The 25393-nt window shown below is 41.8% G+C and overlaps 1 long non-coding RNA gene across 1 annotated transcript in view; it reads left to right on the forward strand.

The window, feature by feature from the left end:
- The first annotated feature begins 334 nt into the window (after positions 1–334).
- Positions 335–25393, forward strand: part of LOC308056087 — a 31845-nt gene continuing 6786 nt past the window's right edge. The window contains exon 1 of the long non-coding RNA XR_013924701.1: positions 335–25172. This is a non-coding gene — a long non-coding RNA (uncharacterized lncRNA). The remainder of the gene's footprint in view (positions 25173–25393) is intronic.

Genomic DNA, 25393 nt, shown 5'->3' on the forward strand with positions numbered 1-25393 from the left:
TTAGAAATGGCCAAGTAATGTAAAACAACAAAAATGCAAAACTTAGGCCAGTCTAAACTCACGTCAATCAACACTGCTGTTGCAAGAGGTAGTCAAGTTTATTTATTTATTTATATCATTTATTCCCACCCAGGCTGTACAGTTCAGCCAACAAAACCCCAAGCATTGAATTGATTAATTTAATCAGCTCCCTTCACCTGTCTGGTGTGTGGCTGCACAGTGCTTGGGCTGGCATGGGGAAGGAGGTACCATAGGAGTATGAGGCTCATTCCTTAATTGCTGCATTAGCTCATGCTGGCTTCAAGTTGAACAGGAAATGATGACTGAAGAGAGAACCACTGACAGTGGGCACTGCGTTCCCACCCGTATGGTGTGGGTTGCGCCTGGGGAAGGAGCTGTGAGCAAGCACTTCGTGCATCCCTCGATCGGCTGAGCTGCGAGTGTGTTGTCTGTTCAGAAGAGAAGGGGATTCTCCCAGTGGCGAATCTTCAAGGCCAGGAAGGGCTGCTCTACTGAAAAAACTATGTTGGACAAACACAAATTATCGGAATCCATGCAGCAGCAACTGAAAACATTTTTTATTGCCTGCCTTATGCCAGAGGTCAGACTCAATGAGATAATTCTCCTTTATGGCCTTAAAGTGTATAAAAACAGATAAAATTTATCCGAAGGACACTCTTGTGCCTGTAGATGCCTAGCAAGATATCTGCTCTATCTGGCTTTTGGTATTTGGGGTCATTTTAATTCACAGGCTCTTATTTTTCCTCCATTATTAGATTTCTGTCCTTGCAACTCTCAGCCTTTATAGGCTCATAGGCAGAAGTAATGAGTGAGTAATGTCAGCAGCATCTTTCTTTGCTCTCCCTGCCAAACTGGACGACAGCCACAGCCTCTTTAGTTTTAAGGGATTTTAATTTTCTATGGCCATGAGGAAAGTCAGAATATTTCCCGGGCAGAATATGGTCTGCACCTCACAAGTCAGAGGTCATTGCTCTAATACACGGCTTCCTTGGATGAGGGCTCACACACAGGTATCAGCCCCATCATTCCTTGCTTGGATTAATAAGAAAGGAGGATTTTTCATCTCTGCCATGGTTCAAAGAAGAAGTCTGAAGGGTCAGGTCTGAGACAACAGCAGTGTTCCAGGAAAAAGGTTGAGGAGCATTGTCATAGTACTTTCCAGGTTATTTCTGTTTCCACCTAGAAAAGAAACCTTGTTTAATGATAGTGCTGTTTGTTTTTTCTTTCTTTTTTTTTTTTTTTTTTTTAATGTGGACTGAGTTTGACATTTTGTTGTATATGTGCACCTCATCACAGTAGCATACCAATAATAATGCTTCCTGACAGGTATTAGTGAATGTTTCTTTGCAGCTCCCAGGAGATATGAACAAGTGCTATTCCTGTTTTCTTTTGAATGGAAATCAAGGGAATAAGTGTCTTGCTTCGTAATACACATTAAGTCAGTCACAGAGTTGGGAACCAAACATACGTGAACTTGACTCCCTGTCTGGATCTGTAATCAAAGCACCAACTGTCAGTAAATTAAAATCTCAATAATACAATATATGTGAAAAACATACACGTCTGAAGATGGATGAAGCAAAATGTATCTGGAAGTTTCTATAATACTTTATTTTTCCTTTCTTTCTTTTTTGTTTTAATTTTAAATCTCTCCACCAGAAATGCATAACCCATTTCCTAAGTACAAAAAAGAAATGCGGACGGTCAAAGAATACCAACTCATGGAAATAAATGGGAGGGGAGTCTTGGCTTTCAATTACACAGATCCTTTGTCACAGTTCAAGTGTGTTCTTTTGGCCTGTGAGTGAGATGGTTTTCTTACTAAGTCAGGCACTGGCACAGTTTTTATCTTCATCACTTTAATGGAGCATGTCCATTATTCGATGAGTTAATTTCAGAAAGGGGGCCAAGTTTGGAAGGATTAACTGCCATAGAGAGAAACAAAGCTTTCATGATCCTCCTGCCTATCTTGCTTGCGGGGGAAATTGATGCAGCTTTCTATGCATGTGCTCATTTCCAAGTGCCTTCATGAGACATGGCGTGACAAAGGCTGCCAAGTGTTTAGCACAATAAATGGAACCACATTTTAAACACAATAAAAACCTAATGAAACCAGCCTCTTTTAAAGCCACCCACCTTTAGCACAACACATTAGAGGCTTTGTAATAGAAAAGCAAAAGGAAACAATAAAAGACATTTCTTTATATAACAAAACCCCAAGCCTCTATATGGGCTTACAAACACAGGACCCTTAGTGGAAATAAAAAAAGACCAGCAGATTAAAGTTATTGCTTAAAAGGCAGCAGCGGTAGAAGAGGTGAGCTCAAGGGAAGCAATCTTCACAGTGCAGCTAAAGATTCTATGGAAGGAGCAGGTAATACCTGAAGGTGACCTGTACCCCTAGAAGAAACGTGGTGAGTCAGGCTGGTGATTGCCACATTGGGAACTGAAGCTGATATTAAATGTTCATGAGGTTTTTTTCTCCAGCAAGGGAAGTCAGACAAAGTTTCTCCCTCCAGCCACTGCTTGGACCGGTCCAGCTTAGCCTAGCAAAGGGGGTGGCTGAGGGCCATGGAGAGAGAACTGTCTTCTGTCACTGTGAGGACGATTCGGAGATGCTGTCTGATTCTAGACTGCACAAATTTCTGTTCTCCCAACAAAGCCAGGTGTATGGACAGGGCAAGAGGCGAGGAACATCAAAGAAGAAGCAGGAGGGGAATGTGCCCCTGAAGGAGGATTTTCTGAGAGTATTTGTGGTCCTTAGGTGGCACATCCTTGGCTTTAGCACAGCTGCACTGGCTAGTTATTGGGCCACAGCACAGGGGAGTGGCGCTCCTAATGCTCATGGTTTTCCCCAAAAACGAGGAACAGGAGTTTCCTGAAAGCTGCAGTGGAGTAGACAAATTCAACATTTTTGGTGTGTGGTTTCCTCCAAGTAGAATTACCTGATCTCCAATTCAGGATGCTAGAAATCACTGTCACTAGAATAACACTGAAGACTGGTAAATCTATTATTGAGAGGGGGTTTTTTGTCACTGGTTCAGACACCAACAAAGACAACCCGTTTCTCTGAAAGCAAGTTTTTCAACTTAAATGTATACATATATATATGTGTATATTTGGAAAAAGACAAGATTGATACACTTCTCTGGTCTTACCTTCAACTATAGGGGAAGGAGAGATCCTGCTGGAAGTGGAACATTTGTCTTTATCTTCTGCTAGTGAAAGGTTTCTCAGGGAAACTTCTAAACAATTTTGTAAGTCAAAATGGCTCCAGTGCACCTCTAACATAACACTGATGGCCCAGATCGGAAAGCCATAAATGACTTATCCCTTCCACACATCCAAGTAATTGCAGAAAAGCATGAGACACCTATAAAAGCTGTGAAACCTTTGTGGCTTCTAAAAAGAAATATTTCTCTGGAATATGGCACAGAGTTGCATGGTGTAGAAATGTCTTCATATAGACATAGTATAGAAATGGGAAAGTTTTTAAAGCTGCCTTCCTTACACCTTGCTTCCAGTGGGTACAAGAAAGCAAATGAGGCCAATAGGTGTACTCTGGCACTCTCCTCTCCCTTAATCATTTCTCTTTAATACTGGCTTCAGAGCTCAGAGAGCAGAGGAAAGTCTTGCTCTGTTTTGGTGACATTCAAGTTTTTCCTTGTATCATATGCAAAAGATATTAGCCAAATAAAATGTAAGCCTATCTAACTCCTAACCAGAAGATATGATGATGATACTATCTGCTTTTTTTCTTTCTTTCTTTCTTCTTTTTTTCTTTTATAGTAAGCTATTTTTGTGTGGCCTGAGGGAAACAGTGAGTAGTTAGCTCTCCACAGAATCTTGCAATACATCAAATGTTCCTGGACTGACATGGAGCTTCAGTCACATTCCTTTTGGTTTAGTGACAATGACAATTTTTTTTTCTTGTTGTTGAGGTAGCTTTAGCTTTATTCTTTTCAGAAGAACCAATTTCTTGGAAAGGACTGGATTGAATATAAATCAGTATCCTGAAGCAGCCTGCAAATTTTCCAGACATCTAGTCTGACACTTTTAGGTCCCCGGGTGTCATCTCTAAGGAGAAAACTAGCAGTAAAGATGCCTGCAGTTTGTAAACAATGGCAAGAAGAACATCCTGACAGGAGGCTGTAATGTGGTCTTTTTTCTCTTAGTTATTTACTTGCTGAAGAGTGAGATTTTTTCCTCTGGCCCCTTCCATGACAGAAGGATCCCGCTCCATGCATTGCAGTAGCATTCAACACTTGCCATTTCCATAGCGATCTGCCTCCACAAAGAGTGCAAAGAGAAGCCCTTGGGGCTGCTGCCTTGGCGCGCTCCCCTGTGAGTGGGACCTACGGAGACACAGCCTCACGTAACACCATTTGGCCATTCACCCACCATTTCAACAGAACAGCAACGTGACTCCTCAGCGTCTCCGAATCACAAAGACGACAGGACACTTTCCAACCTGTAGTTAGTGTAAGGCATCTTTGGGCGATCCAGTTATAGCCAGAAAGTAAAGTAGCTGGGACAATGGTGGTTTTGTCTAATGAGTGAAGTAATCCAAGTGTAGAGGTTTTCCCTCAATGCTGGAGACAGCTCGGTGTGTGGCCTTGCTCTTTGCCGGGGAGATCCCAGAGCTGGCTGTGCCATATAATTCTGCCTCCAGAAGATAGTGGAGGGCAACATCCAGCCTGTGCCCTCAGCTGGAAGTATGGATGTGAAGACACAACCTGATATATTACAAACCATGAAAGGTGCTTGTTTTCAAAGAATAAGGAGGTTTTCTGAGCTGCTGAAGGACCTATTCCTTCAGCTTTCAGCCACTATCTTTATCAGACCGGATTTATCAGACCGGGAGTTTGCTTACAAATATTTAAACATAAGGCTTTTCAGTTGCTATGAAATGAGTCAAATGTGACTAGATAGAGCCAGCTGTCATGCAAGATTCTCCCCATACTTTTGCCAGGCTGCCGCTGTGTGCAGTACCTATATACCACCATATAGTATGTTGGCTGTTACAGCTTTGTATAGCAAGGCTGAAGATATGAGCTGGCCCTGAATGCCTTCAGTCTTAAGGCACATATATATGGTCCCAGATATCAGGGATGCAAATTAATAGTCACCTTAAAGAAGGCATGTTGTGTTGGTAAGTAGATGGTGTTACTAAAGGCTGCTGATTTTCTCTAATATCTCTGTAATAAACATGTATGCTCAGAGAGTGATTTTTGTTAATGGAATGAAACATCCACATTTTCTGAGGTCAAGAAATTACATTGTCTCGTAATTTTGAAGACTTTTTACAGACCTGTTCATTCAAGGAATCTCACAGGTAACTATGAAGAGGTGGGGAGATCAGCAAAGCACAACCCCATCCTCCCCAGCCTGGTCTTCCTTTAACGGGTCTTGTTTTTAATGGCTTCATCTCCATTTGTTTCTGAGGCTATAAATTCAGGTTACATCTATGCTTTAAAAAAGTCCTTCACTTTTGAGGTGAAAAGAAGATTGGTGGAAACACAAGTTTTGATTTTTAGACTGTCACCACCAGTTCCACTAACTGGTGAAACAGCATAAACATAGTGGTGGGGGAATGCAATACCTTCCACGTTCTGAAAGGAGGAAATTTTGTAGTCAGACATCTTGGGATTATATTTGGATTTTATTCTTAATAATTAATTAATATCTTGTGTTTTTTCTAACCAAAGTAAAGCAATAGTCCTTTTGAAAAGGCACCCCTGAGGTCTCCCTGAAGGCCCTTAGGAGAAGCTGAAACACTTGTCTGTTTGCAAGAACATTGATGGTGACACCAAAGGCATCCCAGAGCTGGTTAAGCTCAGGAGCAGAAGAGGTCTACCCAACCTATGACCTCTAGCCTGCTCCGTCCGGCTGTCCCAGGTCGTTACCTGGGACATGTTGCCACTACTTAATGACTGCAAGACGGCTCTGAGGTGAAGTGACAAATACTCAGGAGAGGTTTGGCTTTCTCCTTTCATCTCTCGTTGGGCAGCTGTCACATCACAAAAAACCACAACCAAGAGCTGACCCATAGCTGGCCTGCCATTACACAAGAGGCCAGATGAAAATGAATGTAGAGACCAAGCGATTCTCCCCCATGTAAGGGTTTGGGTCAGGGATGAGGGCAGTTTTAGCTGGCGGCCAGCCAAGATGGGCAGGCTGGTGGGGGACTGAGCGTAGTTTTGCCTCTGATCAGTCCCTGCATCTGCTTTGGGTAAACTCAGGACTTCAAGGTCCAGAGCTGCCAGTGGAGCATCTTTCATCAGCACAGAAAAATATCACCTCACCTGCCACTTCCCAACCAACCTCTGGAACCTGTTGAAATTTTTACAGCAGCTTCCTGCTTGATCCTGAAAACCAGCACTACGCTTAATACGGTGTTCAGGTAGAGTGGGCCAAATCCCCTGCTGGTGTAAACCGGAGGCAACATTTTACATTGCATTACATTTACATTAACCTCTGTGAACATGACCCAACAGGAGACTTGGCCCTTTAGCCTCAGGAGCTTTTAAAGAACACGCAACAATGAAAATAAAATAAGACAACAGCAACATGAAAGTGCATGTCGACTTGCAGATTTCAAATACTTCCTTACCCCAAACAGAGCACAAAGGGAAAGATAAATGGCATTTTGTTGCAAGCAGAGAGCAGATGATAAATGTGTAGGGTTCATGATCTAATGTGAGAAAACGTTTATTTTCTTTGCCTGGGGAGAAGAAAATAAAGGAAATCCAGCTAACTAACAGCTCAGCTGTTTTTCTCTATACTCAGTTGCCCCCACCTGATTGCATTATGGCAAGACGGGCTCACGTGAGGGAAACTGTTCGTTCCCCGGTACAGCATCCCGGCAGGAGGGCATGCTGAAGATGCATGTTGAAGATGCTGTTGTTTTCTTTTCTTCTCCTCTTAGGTGCCTCCTTTTGGTGTACCAGCTTGGTGCTGCTTTTTTCGTGTATATGGGATTTCATCTCCCCACTCTGTGTTCCACGTTGGATGTCTCTAATGAGATCATTTGGACTTGGATTTCAGTTGGAGCTGGTGACCCTCAAGCACAAAGGTCTGAAGAAAAATACAATTGCTGAATCTTTTTTTTTTTTTTTTCATTTTTCTTTTTAAGAGAATAAGGATTATGGAAAAAAAAGCAAAAAGAAAATAAATTTATTTTTGTGTGAAATAGTGAAACTTTCTTGACAGAGGTCTCCAATATTTTGGGGAGTGGTTATTTTAGAAATCAGAACTGGACTTTTCACTTAACTGTTAGAATAAAATCATGACATTGCTTTCTAATCCACATGTTATATGGCTTTTTTTCTCCTTCTTCCCTCTTCAATCCGTAAGAAGTTTCTCTTTGGAGAGAGAGCTGAGGAAATGAACCGTACCAGGCCTCTCTAACGAGCTGTGTGATGTACCCCCCTCATCCCCCCTGCATTAGCATCACTTTGGTTCCAGGCCTGTTAAAGAATTTCTGTAAGTCAGTACTGACTAATGTCAGTCTGGTTAGTCCTTGAACATAATATATTGGGGAGTGAATAGAGGTCTCTTCCTGGTCCCTGTCTGACAATGAACCTACCCTTGAAGAGGAGGTGGTAATTAGCTTCTCTGCTGGCATCCTTAGAAGAAGAAGTAGGGATTGATTGGGCTCTGTAGCCCAAATTGCCTACTTGCCACTAAAAGAAAGATCAGTGTATTGTTTCAGAATAATGTAAGAAAGGCTGGTGCTGCTCCCATTCAGACAGTATGGAGTGAGATGGATCTTGCGTGGTGTAAACGAGCAATGGTCCATTGAAGAGAAATTCAATGGGTGATCTTGTCTGGTACAAAGGTTTGTTTCAACTCATGCATTATGCATGAGGCTCACTCATTTGATCACCATTTCATGCTCCTCTCTCAGCATCCCTCACCCAGCCACATCAAGGAGCAAAACCGCACTGCTGTGATGGTGTGCAGCTTTGTGTGTCTTGTCCTGGTCCCTGTCCCTGTCCTGGTCCCCAGCCCAAGGGTAGCACCTCTCCCAGGCTCCCGTCTTGCAGAGTGAGTCTCTCTCTCCCTCAGCACGTGCATTGGGTACGAATATCTTTTGGAGATCCCAAGATGAAATGCCTGCAGTGCTAGTTTGGCACTTTTCATGAACAATAACATCACCACAAAATTTAAATATACAGTGAACTAATGATCAAAGGGTTTAGTTTCTTAGTAAAATTCTACATTTCTCCTTGTATCTAATAAAACTCCTAACTTTTCCCCAAAAATATATTTGCAGGTAGTGTTTCTTTCCTGTCAGCTAGTGATCACAGCTAGAATGACAACATTGAGGGAACTAGTACAAACCACAGTGGTACATCCAAAACCTTGGCTTGTTTCAGCCTGCTTTCTGCACAGGAGGCCCTGACTTTAATGTCTCATCTTAACAGAGAACAGTTTCTCTGGGAAAAGCAATAATCACACAATTTGCTCACTGTGCCTCTGTATAGTTGAAGGTTCTCAATGGGAAAGGAAGCAAGTCATTTTGATTTCTATTTTAATTGGATGCAGTGCTGAAAAAACAGGCATTGCTGAAACCTTCAGATGTGTTCATCTTATTTTTGGTGGTGGACCAGCTTCCATATGCTCAGAGACACCTCACACTAATGATTAAACTTCTCAAATGAGTAATATGGGAAAGAAAATCACATTTTTCCTTCAACGATACTTTCCAAAACCCAAATTCCTGAGGTGAACATGGGAAGACAGGAAAGCCAACCAGACAAACCATGTCACACTGTTAAAAAAAAAAAAAAAAAAAAAAAAAAAAAAAAAGTGTTATTGTGTGCCAAAGGGTCTCTCTGATCAGGTAGCTGAGGTGACTGTCTGTATTGGCCTTCTAGGTTGATGCTGATTGGGATGGTGTAAACTAAACCTTTCTGCCTCTTCCTGTGATTCCAATCCCTTGGTCCCTGGCACTGGACCAAATCCTTCAGTGATGAACCAGGAGATCTTTCTCCATCCCAGTCTTCTCCCTTCTCCCTGAAATGCCCGCACTATAAATCCCACTTCCATTTTGACACCCCACTACTGTGGCAGTGATTATGCACTTTCAAGGTGCTTTAAGCACAGTGGAGAAACAGAAATATTACAGAAAATCACTCCCAGGGAGCACACAGCTGATCAGTCCCACTGGATATTGTCTGCAGCATTCATGCTGTGGGTGGAATTTCACTGCTTTCACTGGTGGGAACATCTGGCGACCGCAGAGGGTTGGAGACACTCACAGGGGGCATCGGTCAAAGGCAGAGCCCAGAGATGGAGGAGGAACACCCGTGGAGGCAGAAAGATTGGGGGAGAGTGTTCGAGTAAGGGATGCTGTTAAGGTAATTACTGTAAAAAACTCCCTAACCCTTACTACATGCTACAATTCTGACTTCTGCCTTATTACTCACTCTCTCATTTTAAAGTGTGATTTTAGTGCTGCTGTAAAGTGCATGAGTGGCAGCTCTGGGGAGCGATGGTCTCTATCTGAAACCGAGCAAACTTTCTTCCACGCGAGCCTGCAAATGTGTTTCAGCTCCAGCCACGTGGCTTGCTCGGGAGAGGTGGGGCAGAGAGCCTCTTCCAAGGAAGAGCCCAGAGAAATCCCACAGCCACTCCAGATACATGGCACAGGGCCTCTGGGGGAAGTACTGCAACTCCTGACACTGCTGGGCCCGCGGTGCAGCCGAGCGGTTAAGCATGAGTTAAAGCACAGACTAATTTAAGTGCATGGTTAGCCGCTTTGCCCTGTCAGGAATAACAAGCCGGTCACGTTTCACACCCCTGGTCCAGACGGGTGGCTGAGCAGTGCTGGCTGAACCCAGCCCTGCAAGGACGTTGACAAGAGCCGCCCCAGATCCGCATGCCTTCACCGTGCCTGGATGGCTAATTTCACGATGGTGTTAATTTCACTGGCGTGAAAAACTGACTGAATTCAGGAGTGAAACATGAGGCTGATGCGTTTCTCTTTCCAACATGGCTCGCCTCTGGGTTGCTAGGTCCAGCGGTTGCAGGAGCTGGGCTGGATGGCAGTTCCTGTTGTCCTGGAGATACGGCATTATCATTCTGCTGCTAGCTTCGCTCCATCCAGCTCCGTCAGCATCACTCACTGCCACCCTCCCGTGCCCCTCCGCATGTCTCAGGCTGTCTCTTTGAATCTTTCCTTGAGACTGCCTGGTTTTCCTACAGGCAGCGACTGCAAAACACTGACTGCTCAGACCTGAGCAGGAGCCCCATGCTGAGCAATGAAGAGCCACATGCGGTTCGGCAGCCGTAGCCTTGGACTCCGCGCCGGCGAGCAGCAGTGCAGGCCAGGGACGGCACATGGTTCACATCAAATTGCTATGTTTTATTTTCCTGAGTTATTTTTATTAATAGCTGTTTCTAAATAGACTTCCTGAGCTGTGTTCACAATGCACTTGCTAGTGTAAACTCCAGCGTGTTCACACCTCTAGCTGGTTACGTGGATACCGCATTTCTGTGCCTTAGCCGTCCTGGGGTCTGATTTTTGCCATCTGGAAGCTTGCACTTTGAATTTCCACCAGAACCAGCGAGGAGTCATATGAACCCAGAAAGCAGCCCACACAAATGTTGTCACAGAATCACAGTACCATGTTAAGAACAGAATTATGATAAACTTTATTTCTTATCCAAACCTGTTTCTATAACATGAAATTATTTCCCCCAGTTGGGATATATGCCTTGTGTCTGTGCTGCTTTATGTTTATATTTTCTGGTTGAGATCAATTAAGTTTGCCTTTGATGATACTTATGGAGCCACTTCTTTGTTTTCCCATTAGGATATTGGGGCTGAGCTATCTCAGAGCAGTGGTCAGTCTTAATTAAGGGCAGCACTCTTTCCTTTGGGCATGAAGCACTAGGTTTTAATATTTCTGTAGAGCTAAACTCTTCCCTTAACTGACTTCAGAAAGCTGACAAATCACTGGTAATAGGTTAAATCCTCAGCTAATATGGATGAATGCTGTTGACTCTTACAACTGGATGCTATCATACGTTGCCCAAGTAACTCGCGACCCTGAAATTGCTGGTGAACTAAGGTACGACTTTATGATATCTAACACTTTTGAACTTTACAGACTGCAGTCCATGGAAATCTAATGTCTGAGGAGCATTTGTGTCTCATCCATAGGTGTGGCTCATTGGATGCTGATTATTATTCCGCTTGTTGCCAGCTTCTAAGGCTTTTTTAAGGAAAACTAAAACATTTATTATAGCGTTTTAATGGTGCTTTCTTCTGGAAGCATTTGTAGCAGTTGGCACAGAGACATCCTAGTGACTGAGAAAGACATGGCTAGCAGGTTCGTAATGCAGAGGGGAAGTGCCTATATAGAAATTTATGTGCTGCTTTGTGATCTGCTCCCAACATTTCAGGATCCTTATTCTGGATAATAAATTCCTTAGAACAAAATGGAAAAATTGCACTAGATAATTTGGGGGGTTTTTTGTGGGTTTTTTTGGTTGGTTTTTTTTTGGTTTGTTTTGTTGGTTTTTTTTTTTTTTTTTGTACTATAATCATAAATTTGAAGGTCAAGAGAATGATGAGGCTTACCTGCTTCTTGTTTATGATGGGCTGTGGAGAGTTACTCAGTAATTCTTACATCAAGCTCTAAATTCTGCTGTCAAAATTTTGACAAAATGATGAAAAGTAGAGGAAAATCTCCTACATCCTGGGCAAGGTATTCCAGTGGTTAATTACCTATACATGCTGTGGGTGAAGGCTGACCTTTGTAAATAGTGAAAATGTTGTTATGGCAGATTTTTAACTGCACTTTCCCATTAATTTATTACAGAGTCTTTTGAAGAGGAATTTCATGTTAATTCGGTCTTGTGCAAATTTCATGCTTGGGGAGAATAAGAAGTTAATAGCACTGATTTCTTCCAGGTGTATAACAAAAATGGATTTGCAACATTAACTATGGAGCTGATGTGCAGTGGTTTAGAAATAGGCTTCATTTACTATCAAACTGAATTTTTAGTGGCAGAGGTGAGCATGAAGGTATGGCTGAGCAGGACAGAATGGAAAAGAAAAGTCTCACACCATTATCTGCTGGCTATGACTGCTGTCCGCACCACCCACCCAAGGCAAGAACCAGACACCATCATCATCAGGAATAAAAGGGCCAACAGCTGAAAGGGAAATTGTACAAATAGGCAAAGAATATCATAAAAAAAGCAAAGAACACAAAGAAAATTGTAACAGAGAAAAGTATCTGAAATAAACAACAGTACCCTTGGAAGCAGGAAGGTGAAGGATCTGGAAATTACTAAAGTACTGTGAACTATTCTTGCTGAAGTAAAATGCTGTTTAGTTTTTGTACCATCAGATAGGTAGTTTTATTGTGCAGAGAAATGAATCTGCATCACATGTCTGATAGATATACTAATCTGCATATCAAAAGCAAAGGATGTGGCATTCAGACATGGCCACTTCTGTTTGCCCAGTCCAAATGCACAAGTACCTAGTCACAAAAGTTGGTTGGTAGGGAACATGTTTAGACTGAAAATGAATTTGTAAATGAGAACCCTTTGGAAATTCCTTGTTACTTACTCTCTACTGAAATTTCACATTGCTGGAGAAATCAGTTTATTGTTGGAAACTACACAGGTGCCATATTAAGAAATGCACAAGTCTGAGAAAAGCAGTTTACAAATTCATATGCTGTGTTTGGGTATTGAGTGAACCACTAATTATCCTCCAGCAGTGCCTACTAGCAGATGTCTAAGGAAAAAGTGGAGAAAAAAAACCCATTCCATTTCCTAGGGTACCTTTGAAGCCAAACATAGAATTAAGACCCGTTTGTTTAATAGTTACCAATGGACCAAGGAAAAAGAATAAGTATTTGGGATGATCTGTTTGAAAATAGCTTCCTTGACATGTCTATGAATGAATGTCTTTGGGCTGTTGATGGCAAAGCTTGAACCACATGAAACTGATTCAGCATAACATCAAATCCTATGACCAGTAAATATTTTTGAATATTAAGCAAGGAACACCAAATAATAAGACCAGACCCACTAAGCAGGGAGGTTGCGGAAAGTATACAAGTAATATGGATGAGTAAGAGAAGAGATACATCTTTGGAGAATGAAGCACATAAACCAAATCTTCTGAGGAATATATGCAACAGAACTGATCAGGTAGGAGACATGGCTAAGGACATAAAAAATTTCTTAGAAGACAAGGTTTTCTCAGAACTCATTTAGATAATGTGTTAAATAGTAAACTCAATGCCAACTTTACTATACATTTCACTATGAGAGTAGGAAAATGTTCCAATAAAAATAATTCAAGATGTCTTTGAAACAGCTGTGTCAGTTTATAATTGTGTCAAAGCTGCTAATCCTGCAGTGAAATAAATTGAAAATTCTTATCTTCTAAAGGCCGACTCAATCTGTGAGACCTAGACTGTGTCTACACGTAGCTGCCGTGGCACCGCAGCATACGACGGGTATGAGGTGTGATTGTACCTTTGCACTAACATGACACTTTTTAAAGGCAACTAAAGATGTAAAGCCCAAACAAAACTGTTATGTAAGTCAACTGAAAAGTTATGAATAATTAATTGCTGATGAAGTTCTGCAGGGATATGTCTGGTATTGTAATATTTTAATTAATGACCTGAATTATAGAAGAGTAGGTATGTCTATTGAACTTGCAAATGATGTGAAGCTGAAGAGAAATGGAGGATGCAAGCCTCCCTGAGGTTTAGCATTCAAGCTGATCTTGTAGACTGATTTAATGACCTGAAGGAAAAGGACATAGTTCAGCCAAAAGAATAGGGAACAACCATGTAAAAAAAAAGTCATCGTCAAAATTTCAGGATGGGCAATGACTGCTCCATCTCTCTGCAGAAAAGATCTGTCTTAGCATATACCAAGCTGAACAAAATAATCACAACTATGAGTGATAAAATAAACATTGCCTTATGCACGAAGAGAAAAAAAAAATGAGGATATCCAATGAGCATTATTGAAACTTCAGCTGTACAATTTTGCTCTGTTTTGAGCACCACAGATGAAGGAAGTTAGGAATCAGGTGGAGCCTGGCAAGAAATTCAGGAGAGGGTAACAGAAATGATCTGAGGTTTAGAGGTTGGAACAGCTGGGAAAAATTGAAATAACTGAAGTTATTTAGTTTAGAAAGAGACCAGGAGCAGACATCATAACCATGTTTAAAACACATAGAAAACACTGTGTTATGAGGAAGAAACAAAGTAAGAGCTGTTGTTCTTATTTCTGAGGTGTGGGATGGGTTCCTGCTGAAGTTGCAGCAGGATTTTCCAAAGTCTAATAGTATTAGGGAATTTGTTACTGTGTTAGATTACCTAAGGATGTTGTCAAAGTCTTCAATAAGAAGTTAGGCAAACATCTGCATGAATGATATAATGGATTTAGTTTAGTTTTGTTTTAGGCATGTTTCTGTGGTGCTTTTTTTATCCTCAAATCTATAGTTATAATGGTGAAATGGGAAATTAGCCACTCTATAAGACAGACACCTTTCAGTGGAAGTTAACAATTTCTATGTGTCATAAGATCAAAGATGGATACCCTACAGCATAGAAGCTGACTATGACCCAGGACTCTATGCATATAGCTTGTCACCCTACTGTATTTTGGGGATGTGATGTGGTTATGGAGTAAAAGTAATACATACATTAATAGCAGAGCCAAGAAAGGTGTTAGAAAATCTTGTTTGGTCCTCATCAAGCAAACGGTTTCCTATGGTAATGTATATTCAAACTCTTTAGAATTTATGAATCAGTTACTAGCCTATAGCAGTGTTGTGAAACTACCCATCGTCATGTTCTTAATTGAACCAATAGCTGAAAAAGTGGCAATAGCGGCAATTAATAATACAACTTTTCTCTTGTACTTCTATTTTATTTAAGGGAAACAAGAGTTCCATAAGGTTAAATCTCCTACAAAACTACTTTTGCTGGGTAAATGTAGCCAGACCATTTGTCAACATTGAGAATACTCATTTTGGCTGAAACTAAATTACCTAGGGAGCCAAAAAATGATGAATTTACAGATGGTTGATGTCAAGGCAAGTTGCCAGATTCTTTTCCGTGGCCTTTTCTACAGCAATAAAACAATGTTGAATTGACACCTTGCACACCTTTTCTTATTGTCCTCAATGCATCTAACAAATAAGAGAAAAAAACCCCAAACATACAGTCAATATAACTAAATAATCAGCCTATGTGATGTGCAATTCAGCATAAGCACATTTTCCATTAAAAATAGGGGGGTTTAATATCATTTTTAGCAAATATATATTTTGTTTATGTATGATTAATTAAGAAATAATTATCCTCAGCTAGGAGAATGAGAAAAAATAAATGGGCCATAAAATGTAAACAAACACAGGGGCTGTTGCCGTTTCTTTAAATCACGGCTAAGTATATTTACTGCAGTGGTAAAAGACATACTGAACCAGCCACAACAGAGAGTGGAGGTAAGTTAACATGTGTAATAGCAAATACTGCTCAGTAAGAGGTACACCAACAGCTTGGACCACCTAATTTCTGGTTTTGATGGATCTTGTGTTAATACAAAAAATGAAATGACTGAAATTATATCACACAAACTTGTTAAACAATTGAACATTCTGTCCCCAGCCTGGCTGCATAGGAAACAACCAGCGGATGATCCCCACTCATGCCTTCTAAGGAGAACCTGGACTAATCTGCTCTGTTTGACTGCAGACTTACACCAGTTTTCTGTGTACTTACATACCAACACACTATAAAAGAAAATGTCATATCCCCCACCTGGGAACTCTTTGCTCACTGAAATGGATGGAAATCTTAATATTGGAGAAGAAACAGAAAGGAATGGTTATAGATGTAACCCCATCATGTGAAAGCATTACAACAGTGACACAACTGTTAATTCTCACTGAGAAGTTTGCAATTACCTTTACCCATTCACAAGAAGGCTCTGAAATCTTTGCGGCCAGGCTGTCTAGTACCTGGCCTGTCTTGTGTCTGAACTGTTTATTATCCTATCTCTATCACAAAAGCTTTAAAATCATCCTCTACAAGTATATATATATGCATTGATAGAGCTCAGTAGATAATAACAACAGCCATAAATTGCCAGAATGTGAATTACGATATACAGACTATCACAATATATTGTCATAAGTCAGTCCCTTCCACACAGTGGTATTTCTGGATAAAGCTGGGCTTCAAGGCTGAGATTTTGGGAAGCTAAATTCCCCTTGTTATGCAATGTCTATTTTCTGTTTTGCACGCTGTATATGCGTGACTGCAGGTATGTGTGTGCCCGTCCTTTTCACTAGAGGCTACAGTTTTTACTGCTGTGGGTAAGTAGGCTTGTGTCCCAAAGATGATTTTTATCCTTAAATCCAGTTTCTACTAAAAATAAGAGTTATTTCTTCTAACTCCAGAAACTGATGGGAAAGCCTCTCATGCAAACCGAGTGCATGATTTCCATGGACTCTCATCCTTCCTCCTTTCTCATATTTCCTTAAGAAAAAACAAGAGAAAACCCCCAAAACAAAACAAAAAAGCACCCACCCTGCCAGAAAAACACCTCACAAGGTGTGAATGAAGGAGTCTGTGTGCAGCCACCAGTTACAATGGCAAGCACATTTCATGAGCTGTGTTTACAACCTGTTCTGAATTCAGCCAAGTACACAAAATAATTCTTTTCTAATGAAAAATCAGATAAAACCTCCATGAGGAAGCATCAGTTCAGTAGTGTTCCCTCTTCTCAGGGTTGTGGCAGGAAAGAACTTAGCCCAGGAGTCATCTCTGTTGAGTGCAGAAACATGGGATGTGTCCAGAGAGCCCCTTCTTTCACCCACTTTCCATCTTCCCCAGTACAACCACCAAACTATTTATAGGCAGAAAGTGGGTAGTGGATTAAGTATGTGTTGTAAAAGTGACTAGTCTCCCCTAGAAATTAACGAATAATTGTAGCACTGGATGCATTACAGATTGTGGAAGGCAGTGAAGTGTTAGAGCTTTTTTGGGGTTTGAAGAACACCCAAGGACTGTGCACACCCAAACTCTACAGCACTGTCCTTCCTTTGGGGTAGACGTTGGACTGAGGCTGTAGATCAGATGTCTTAATGAGAACAACAAGGAATCTGGATCACCGGGTTTATAAATCAACATCCATAGAAGCTTCTTTCCAGTCTATGGAGCTCGCATGCCAACCTTGCTCTTTAACTGAATTGCTTCAGTACCTAGAGTTCAGGGGAAATCAAGACTGGTACTATTGATACTACTACTGGTAGTGTAATGTGATATCTCTCTAATATTAAATAGGGCTTTTTTCTTTTTTTTTTTTTTTTTTTTTTTTTTCCCTGTTTAAGGACTAGGGAAATAATTGGCTTTGAAATGGATTTTCCATAGAATAGTAGTATCAATAATATTTTACGCATATCTAAAACAATATGAAGGGTGAACTGAGCACACAGAAAAATAAAAAAATAAAGAAATCCCATTACTGAAAGAAAGATCAGGACCAAAGAAGAACACAAAACCAGTTTTAGAGACCACATATACTGCAGCGCAAGTAGGACACATCCAAGAGGAGGTATTTGTACTTGAAGTGATAAGGAGTGTAGTGAGCTCATTTCCATGAAAAACACCAAGTCTTGCACGTACATCAGTTTTACTCACGACAGCTATTACCCGTGATTTACAGAATTAGCACTGTTCTTAGTTTTTCATATTTGGGCCTCATCTTCCAGCTGGTCTCTTTCCAGCTTCTCCTATTGATCTTGCTGGCACTTGAAAGTTGTTACAGCCATAAGCAAAACAACTATCCTTATTCCCCAGAACACTGAAGTCTAGTTCTGTGGACAATTCTTTGTTATCCTTCTTTTGTCCCAGACACGCAGTATTCTGAAAGTGCTACTTCCTCCTTCAAATCCAGACTCAGGTACCTTTGTTCAACCCACTTCATCAAACTTATTTCCACCCCTGATTTTTACTAATAAAGCAGTGCCTCACTGTTCCACATGCCTACAAAGCAGTTTTCCTCCTAAAACTATGGCTGAACATTTCTTCTTTCTGTTCCATCCTTCTAGAAAGCTCAGAGCATCAAGACAAACCAGTGAAGACCTTATGAACAACATGGTACCAATGACATCCCATCATGAAAGCAGGTATATAGGCTTTTGAGGGGGGGGGGGCGTGTAGCCTGGACAGGCACAGTGTAGACACACTGTCTGCTCAGAAAGGCAAATGTTGCTGCTTAGTTGTCCCTTCTCCAGTTTTAATGTCTTGCTCTCAAACCACGGTCCTCTTATCTGCTTTTACAGCTTCTCACATTGCCCCTGTCAGTTCCACTGAATAAATGATGTCATCCTTGTCAGCTTGAATGTTTACTTCTTTCTGCACTGCCCTTTGCACAGAATACTCTTTCCCCCAACTAATCCATCCTGAAAGCCATTTTTCTTTTCCTTCTGATCTACCCTCAAGGCCTGCACTAAAATGGCAGCTGCAAATAGCTAAGCAGATGCTAAGAATGTAAAAGCTTTTTAAAGTATCTGCCTGCTGAAGCCAACTCTGCCATCTCAAAGTGAGCACCTAAATTCCCAGCGCAGGCACGGGAAGACCCCGGCAACTCGAGATACGACTGACTGCGAAAAGCAGAGCGGGGAGATGTTTAGTGTTAGCCTGCTGATCAGGCAGCTTTCAAACCTGCTAAGGTTTGGTACATGCCTGAAAAAAACACCACAGTCTTTACGCCTTAGTTATCTTAGTTGGAGCTTCAGGGACACACCACCCACCATTCCCTGATCAAAGCCCAGAGCCTCCAGTGGAAAGAAGCCAAGGAAACTGTTTTCCTTTACAATGGAAGGAAGCAGTAACAGCAGCTGCAGCTGATGCCATGTGTTTGTACACCAGCTCTCTGGCTAGACTCTTCCGCCAGGAAAAGAGAAATGACAGACTCACACTAGGTTTCTTGATGTGCCGGAGAACGTCCAAGCCTCTACCATGCTTTGAAAGAAAGCGGTAGACAAAACTTCCTCTGACAGACATCTGCTGTACCAGATAGATAATAAAACCATCACCCCAAAAAAACCTCTAAAACAAATCAGGGAGAGAAAGAGCTCACCTGTGAATATAGATGGAGCCTGAGCAGCCAGGTGAGGATGGGCTGAAATCCAGTGTTGCGAACCTGGGGAGCTTCTAATCCCAAAGGAAACCACTAGATGGTTAAGGAGAGGTGCTGGCCTGGAAGGGTGTACTTTCCCATGGACTTAGATGCTAAGACTACTCTAGATTTTCTCTATTGTTATATAATTTGTCCTGTGGAAGAGTGGAGAAGGCAACATCTCCGTTTCCAGCATCCCATTTCCTTAGTCTTTGTCTCATGAAACACAGCTACTTAGTATTTCTAAGTTTATCACTGCCCTTTGGAGGACTGCATATTTATACATTGTCCAGTATAATGAGACCATAAGCTAAGGGGCTTGGAAAGGACCAATACAAATTGTGCAAACAATAGCAAAAAAATAAAGAAAGGCTATGAATCTGGAGCAAAGCCCCGTAGCTTCTCTTGAGTACTTGTTCCTTCTTTATGAGCTCCGTTGCACTGTGTGATTCTGCGCAAGGTTCTGAGTGTGTTCCTCACTTGTCACAGCATAATCCAAACAAAGAGCTCTTTAACAGGCATTTTCTTTTTATCTTCTTACTTACACGTACCAAAAAGCCACCAAGTGAGCCATTCAAATAAAGTATACTCCTTCCCTTTAATTGAATTTACTGGTTTCAATACAATTGCAGATTCAGCACCATTATTTAATTTCAGGATTTAATGAATGTTGTCAGATCTCCTTAAGGGATACACATGAGGCTGATGAACTGGCTCCTGGTTCACTTGTGCCATGTAGTCTTAAATTTCATTTAACCAAGAAAAGGTTTAACCTTTTTTCTTCCCTTGACCTGTATGACACATCTCTGAAAATCTCTGTGTGTTACACCTGTAGGAAAATGTTCCCCTGTGTATGCACCCCCCTTACACCTTCAGGGTCATTGCTAGCCTCTTATTCTTCCTTGCAGCTTCTGTTCATCTTGCACAGAAGCAGTAGGAAATAGGCTCTACAGGGATTCAGCTAGTGCATTGTCTCCAGGTATAGCTACCTGGCTGGGATGTCATCCAGGTCTGTTGATCCTGATGTGGCAGATATAGCGCAGTAGCTATCCCCACAGAGAGGCGTGGTTTATCAGTGCAGTTGTGCAAAAGCTCCCCCCTTCCCCCGCATTACCATACCTCCCTTGTGCTGATTCATGGCCTAAGTTTGGGAGTGAGAAGGGCACCTGATAGATGAAAACTGACGGTACTGCTGCACAGGACAGAAGTGAGTGTACCACTGAATGTGATAAGCAGAGTAATTAACAGAGATTAATAAGAAAATATTTCAGAGACCTATTTTTGAGCTATATCTGGAGGCCATTCTCCATTTTAGAAAGGACACTGCTTTATCATTTTAGTTAGAAACATTATAGAAACTTTTGCAAAAAAATCTTCTCAGTGTCTTGATAATTCAGTCTTGACTCACCTATGTAACCAGCTTAGTCAGCTACTGTCTCAGAAAACAGCCACAAATTTTACTTTTCCCTTCCCTTTACAACCATGAACATCCTTATTTTTCCTTCAAAAATCATGAGTTATATTCTCAAAGGTCATAAATTATTCCCCCAAATAGCATTCTGTTTCTTCCTATAAAAGTGTTACCAAAAATCTAAACTGCCTATAGAAATGAAAGGTAAGAACCTAATGAGGTAAAATTGGGATCAACTATAGCAAGTGAATGCTTTTCTTTAAGAACCTGGGACAGAACTTGTGGGCCAGAATGAAGAAACAACCAATGGCTCTTGCATTGCAGCACATTTCACCAATACTAAAGACAACTGATTGAAACAAGAAATTAGAGCTCGTAAAATGGATGAAAAGGAGGGGAAGAGATATTGAGAAGTCTGGAAAAGTGTAATAAACATAAGGAGTGAAAATAAGAGTACTGGAGAACAAAGGTATATTTATGTCATGGCACTCTACTTCTAGTCCTAATTTAGTCTTACAGATAAACTATGAGAGAAGGTGCAACACTACATCTGCTTCCGAGTTACATGTTTGTTGACCAACATGATCAAAAATCTCCAAGCCAGTGTCAACCTAAATACACCTCGATGTAGAAATCTTAGTTTAGATAACAACGATGCAACCAGACTTGCATGACTCTGTTCTTTAGGTGACATAATTAAATACATAATTACACTGTTTCTGATTTCAGAGCCAGTTCTCTTGATGTGTAGTCTGCGGTCATGTCACCAAGCTCTGTATGTAGATAAGTAGATCATATCGGACATATATACTGTTCGTTGCACTGCAATTACTTAGTCCTGATAGAAAATCAGAACGTCTTAACTGAAAGGTTAGAGATCTAGCAGGCAGAGCTTACTACTGTAGTGCACCTTTACTATGAAATTAAAAGATGTTAACAAAGTCTAGGAGTTTGAGGGAAAGCAGGGATTTATGTATCCCTCAGTCAGCCTACCAAAACAAGAAGCAGTTTTGCAGCAGAGCAAGCACAAGTTTCTGTGTGGCTTCTATTTCATCATGTAGTCACAGTTACTTAACAGATCACTTAAAAATTCACTAAACCATGGCCTTAAAGCACCACATTTACATGTCTTTTAAATCCTTCCAGGCATAGTCACTGCACCACCTCCCCAGGCAGCCTGTGCCAGCCTTGGCCACCCTTTCCGTGAGGGGATTTTCCCTCATTCCCAGCCGAACCCTCCCCCGGCACAACGTGAGGCCGTTCCCTCTCGTCCTGTCGCCTGTTCCCTGGGAGAAGAGCCCGACCCCCCTGGCTCCAGCCCCTCTCAGGGGGTTGCAGGGAGCCAGAAGGTCTCCCCTCAGCCCCCCCTCTCCAGGCTGACCCCCCAGCTCCCCCAGCCGCTCCCCACAGCACTTGTGCCCCAGCCCCTTCCCCAGCCCCCTGCCCGGCTCTGGACACGCTCCAGCCCCTCAGGCTCTGTCTGGGAGCGAGGGGCCCAGAGCCCACCGCGCCATTCCAGGGGCGGCCTCCCCAGTGCCGAGGGCAGGGGGACGGGCACTGCCCTGCTCCCGCTGGCCACAGCACTGCTGGCACCAGCCAGGATGCTGCTGGCCTCCTGGGCCACCTGGGCACACGGGGGGCTCATGCCCAGCCGGCTGCTGACCAGCCCCCCCAGGCCCTTTCCCCCCAGGCAGTCCCCAGCCCCCAGCGCTGTGGGGGGTTGTTAATGTTAATGAATTAAAAAATCAAGTACAGTAACTATTGTTGCTGGTTTTGAAGACCATGTGCCTTTTCCCTTCAATTATTTCCCATACAAAATATATTTATGAATCCCAGGAAATCAGAATGTGTGAGGAAGTTCTACAGGCAGATATGGATAAAGAGAGAAAGAATAAGAAATAGGAACCAGAATCCAAGTGTTACCTAGAAAATCTTCCTCCTCCTGTTGTAATTGCAAACATGCAACCCAGTACTGCCAGCAATACTCAATGTGTTGGATGCTATCATCTTTTTTTCACAGAAGCAGTGGACAGATGTGTTTTCTGAGTCAGTATCTCAGCCCCTTCTGACACATTTTTGTACAGAGTTTAAAAAAACCTTTTTTTGATAAAAGGAGTGCTGATTGCCTCTTTCTCTCATTGTTAGCTGCCAATCTGTACCAACCACTACTGAGGGTACTTCCCTGCCAGAGAATTTGTTTAAATTTAAAAATCAGCTTTAGCTATGATGCTGAGCTCCCAGGCTGATGAACTATTTTGATACTACCACTATATCATACGGTTATGATGTATGATGCATTTGCATTGAATTTCTCCAAGCTCTGTTCTAACTGAAGCATCAACCCTGTCTCTGGCTACAAAATGAGGATTTTGCTTTTCTTGCATCAAGGATTTCCCCATAATTACATTTCCCTCTCCTCAGAGATAGGTCTTTTCTCAAGAAAACTCCTGCCATGAACATCTTTTTGAGGGATATTCGTTATCGATTAGCAAGCAGAATGCAGTTAACCACTGTTTTCTCATGGAGCCAAAGTACTTTGGGCATGTGGTTTAGTGCCTCCGGCAATCATGATTTATCCCATGGAAGATCTAAAAGTGTCATTTGCAGTAAAGTACACTGTAGTTGCTGTATAGGAAGGTTCCATGTGCTAGGTTTTTCTTTTGTTAGCCTAAGAAAGGGAGCAGAAGTCTCTCTTCCTTTCATCTTAATTTTGTATCTGAAAGGTGCTCTAAAATTTGACAGTAAGGTAATGTGTATATGGACTGTGGAACCATTCAGGAACCTGAAATTGTCACAGCTGTGTCACTGAGATACAGTGTCAACTATACTGGGATGCTTCATCATCTTGATTGTATTTCTGCTGCTTCTGACCTGCAGCCTCTCTTTTCCAGTTAGAATATAACTTTATCCAGGAACTTAACTGATTGTGTTGAGTGGGATCATAGAATAATGATAGAATAAATACAATTAATTCAGAAGATCTGATGGGGTTTCACGTATTTTGGATATATCCTCATGTCTCAGCTGACCCTGAGTGAATGTACTTTCTCTTATCGGGTCTTAGAGCCTGAGCAATCCCAGCCATTTCTCTAAAGCTTGAAAAAGAGTACACGGAGATCCCACACCGAGACAGAAAATAGGAATAAACCCAGGAACCATGACAAATCAGACAGAAAACCTGAGGCAGTAGAGAAGGGACTGCAATGGAAGAGTCTGTTTGATCCCTTATCTGTACTGCAGCTGGTTTTCATCGTCCTCTACCAAAGAATAACACATTGCAGTGCCACTGCATGAGAAACAGCTCTATATGACTTGCCTGACCTGGGGTCCCATTTTCTGTTTTTGCAACAGTCCTCTAGCAAGAGATTAACACTGTGGTTGGCGGCTGGATACTGCATGGTTGGCATCCAGCTGGGTGTCATTCCAGAATTTCCTCCTCCCCTCTCTCAAAACTTCTGATGTATTAGAGTCTGGGTGCTTGTTCCAAATCATCAGACCATGTCATTTAACAATGTTTGGCAAGTTTTATTTATTAAATATTTTCCAACAAAAGCCTGTAAGGCAACAGAAAAGTAAAGCGTAAAATACATTTGACTTAATTGGCAGCAGCAGACTGCATGCGTCAGAAGGAATTAACCTCCAATAAAGCAGGATGTGCAGGAAACATAATGTACTAGTTTGATATGGTCTTTCAAAGCTACCACTTCCTGGAACAGGGGCAGAAACACAGGCTGGCTAAGCCTGGAAAAGGCCGTCGGATTTATGTGCATGCAATAGCTCTCAAAAGATCCCACACGCGTACATCGAGAAACCTAGCAAGAAGGAATTCAGGACTGTCTTGCCATGTCAGGGATTTCATACTCCTTTTCCCCTTTGGTGTCTGGATACAAGGCAGATGGAGAGTAACGTTTATGCTTCACCTCCAGTGATTCACCCACAACGTCTATGATCTGAATATCAAAGCAGTTAGACCAGACAGCTCTCATTTTGAGGACACCCTTATTAATGAAGATATAATAAATGACAGATCAAAAACTACATTGCTAGTACTTTCAGGAACCCACCGATGTGAACAGACGGGCTCAAGAACTATTCATAGAAAACTGAAAAAAGACAGGATCTCATGTTATTTTTTGGGGTAATGAAGGATGGACAGAAACATATGGCTGCAGCAAAGAAAGGCAAAAAAACCCTTGCCCTGGTTTAAAGATTCATTTTCACTTTGCTGTGTAAATGACATGGCCTCATTTTTCATGGTTAGAAAGAAATAAAGAAAGAAGCTGGCTTGGAGAGAATGTCCAGTCATGAAGGTCTTGGAAAGGATGTTCTTTTGTACAAGTTGCACCTTTCCTGCAAGGAATTCACAGCATTTTGGTAACGTTAACAAACAGTCCTTCAATGTATGCAAGCACTACTCATGGTAAACTGAGGCCTGGGGCTGGGAACACCTTGTGAAAATGTGTGAAACATGAGTTGATCAATTCCTGTCTCCACTCAGTAAAATAATTAGATCTCATTTTAGCCAGCTGGACTAGGTTTTGGAATTGGAAGTCAGGTACGTGTTTGTTCTTATAACAGCAATTACTCACCTATTTCATTTTAAAGTGTTTAAATTGTATTTATGTCAGTGGGACTAAACCAGAGCTTAAATGCAAGTTCTTATTTACGTTATGTCCTGAATTTCCCTAAGTGTGTGCTAATGTGATTTTGTGAATTGAGATGACAGCGATTGAAACCCCATCTAGTCTATGGCTTCTTGCTCCCTCTTTTTTTTTC

The sequence above is a fragment of the Falco punctatus genome (genome assembly GCF_963210335.1).
Source record: "Falco punctatus genome assembly, chromosome: Z".
NCBI classification, from domain to species: Eukaryota; Metazoa; Chordata; class Aves; order Falconiformes; family Falconidae; genus Falco; species Falco punctatus.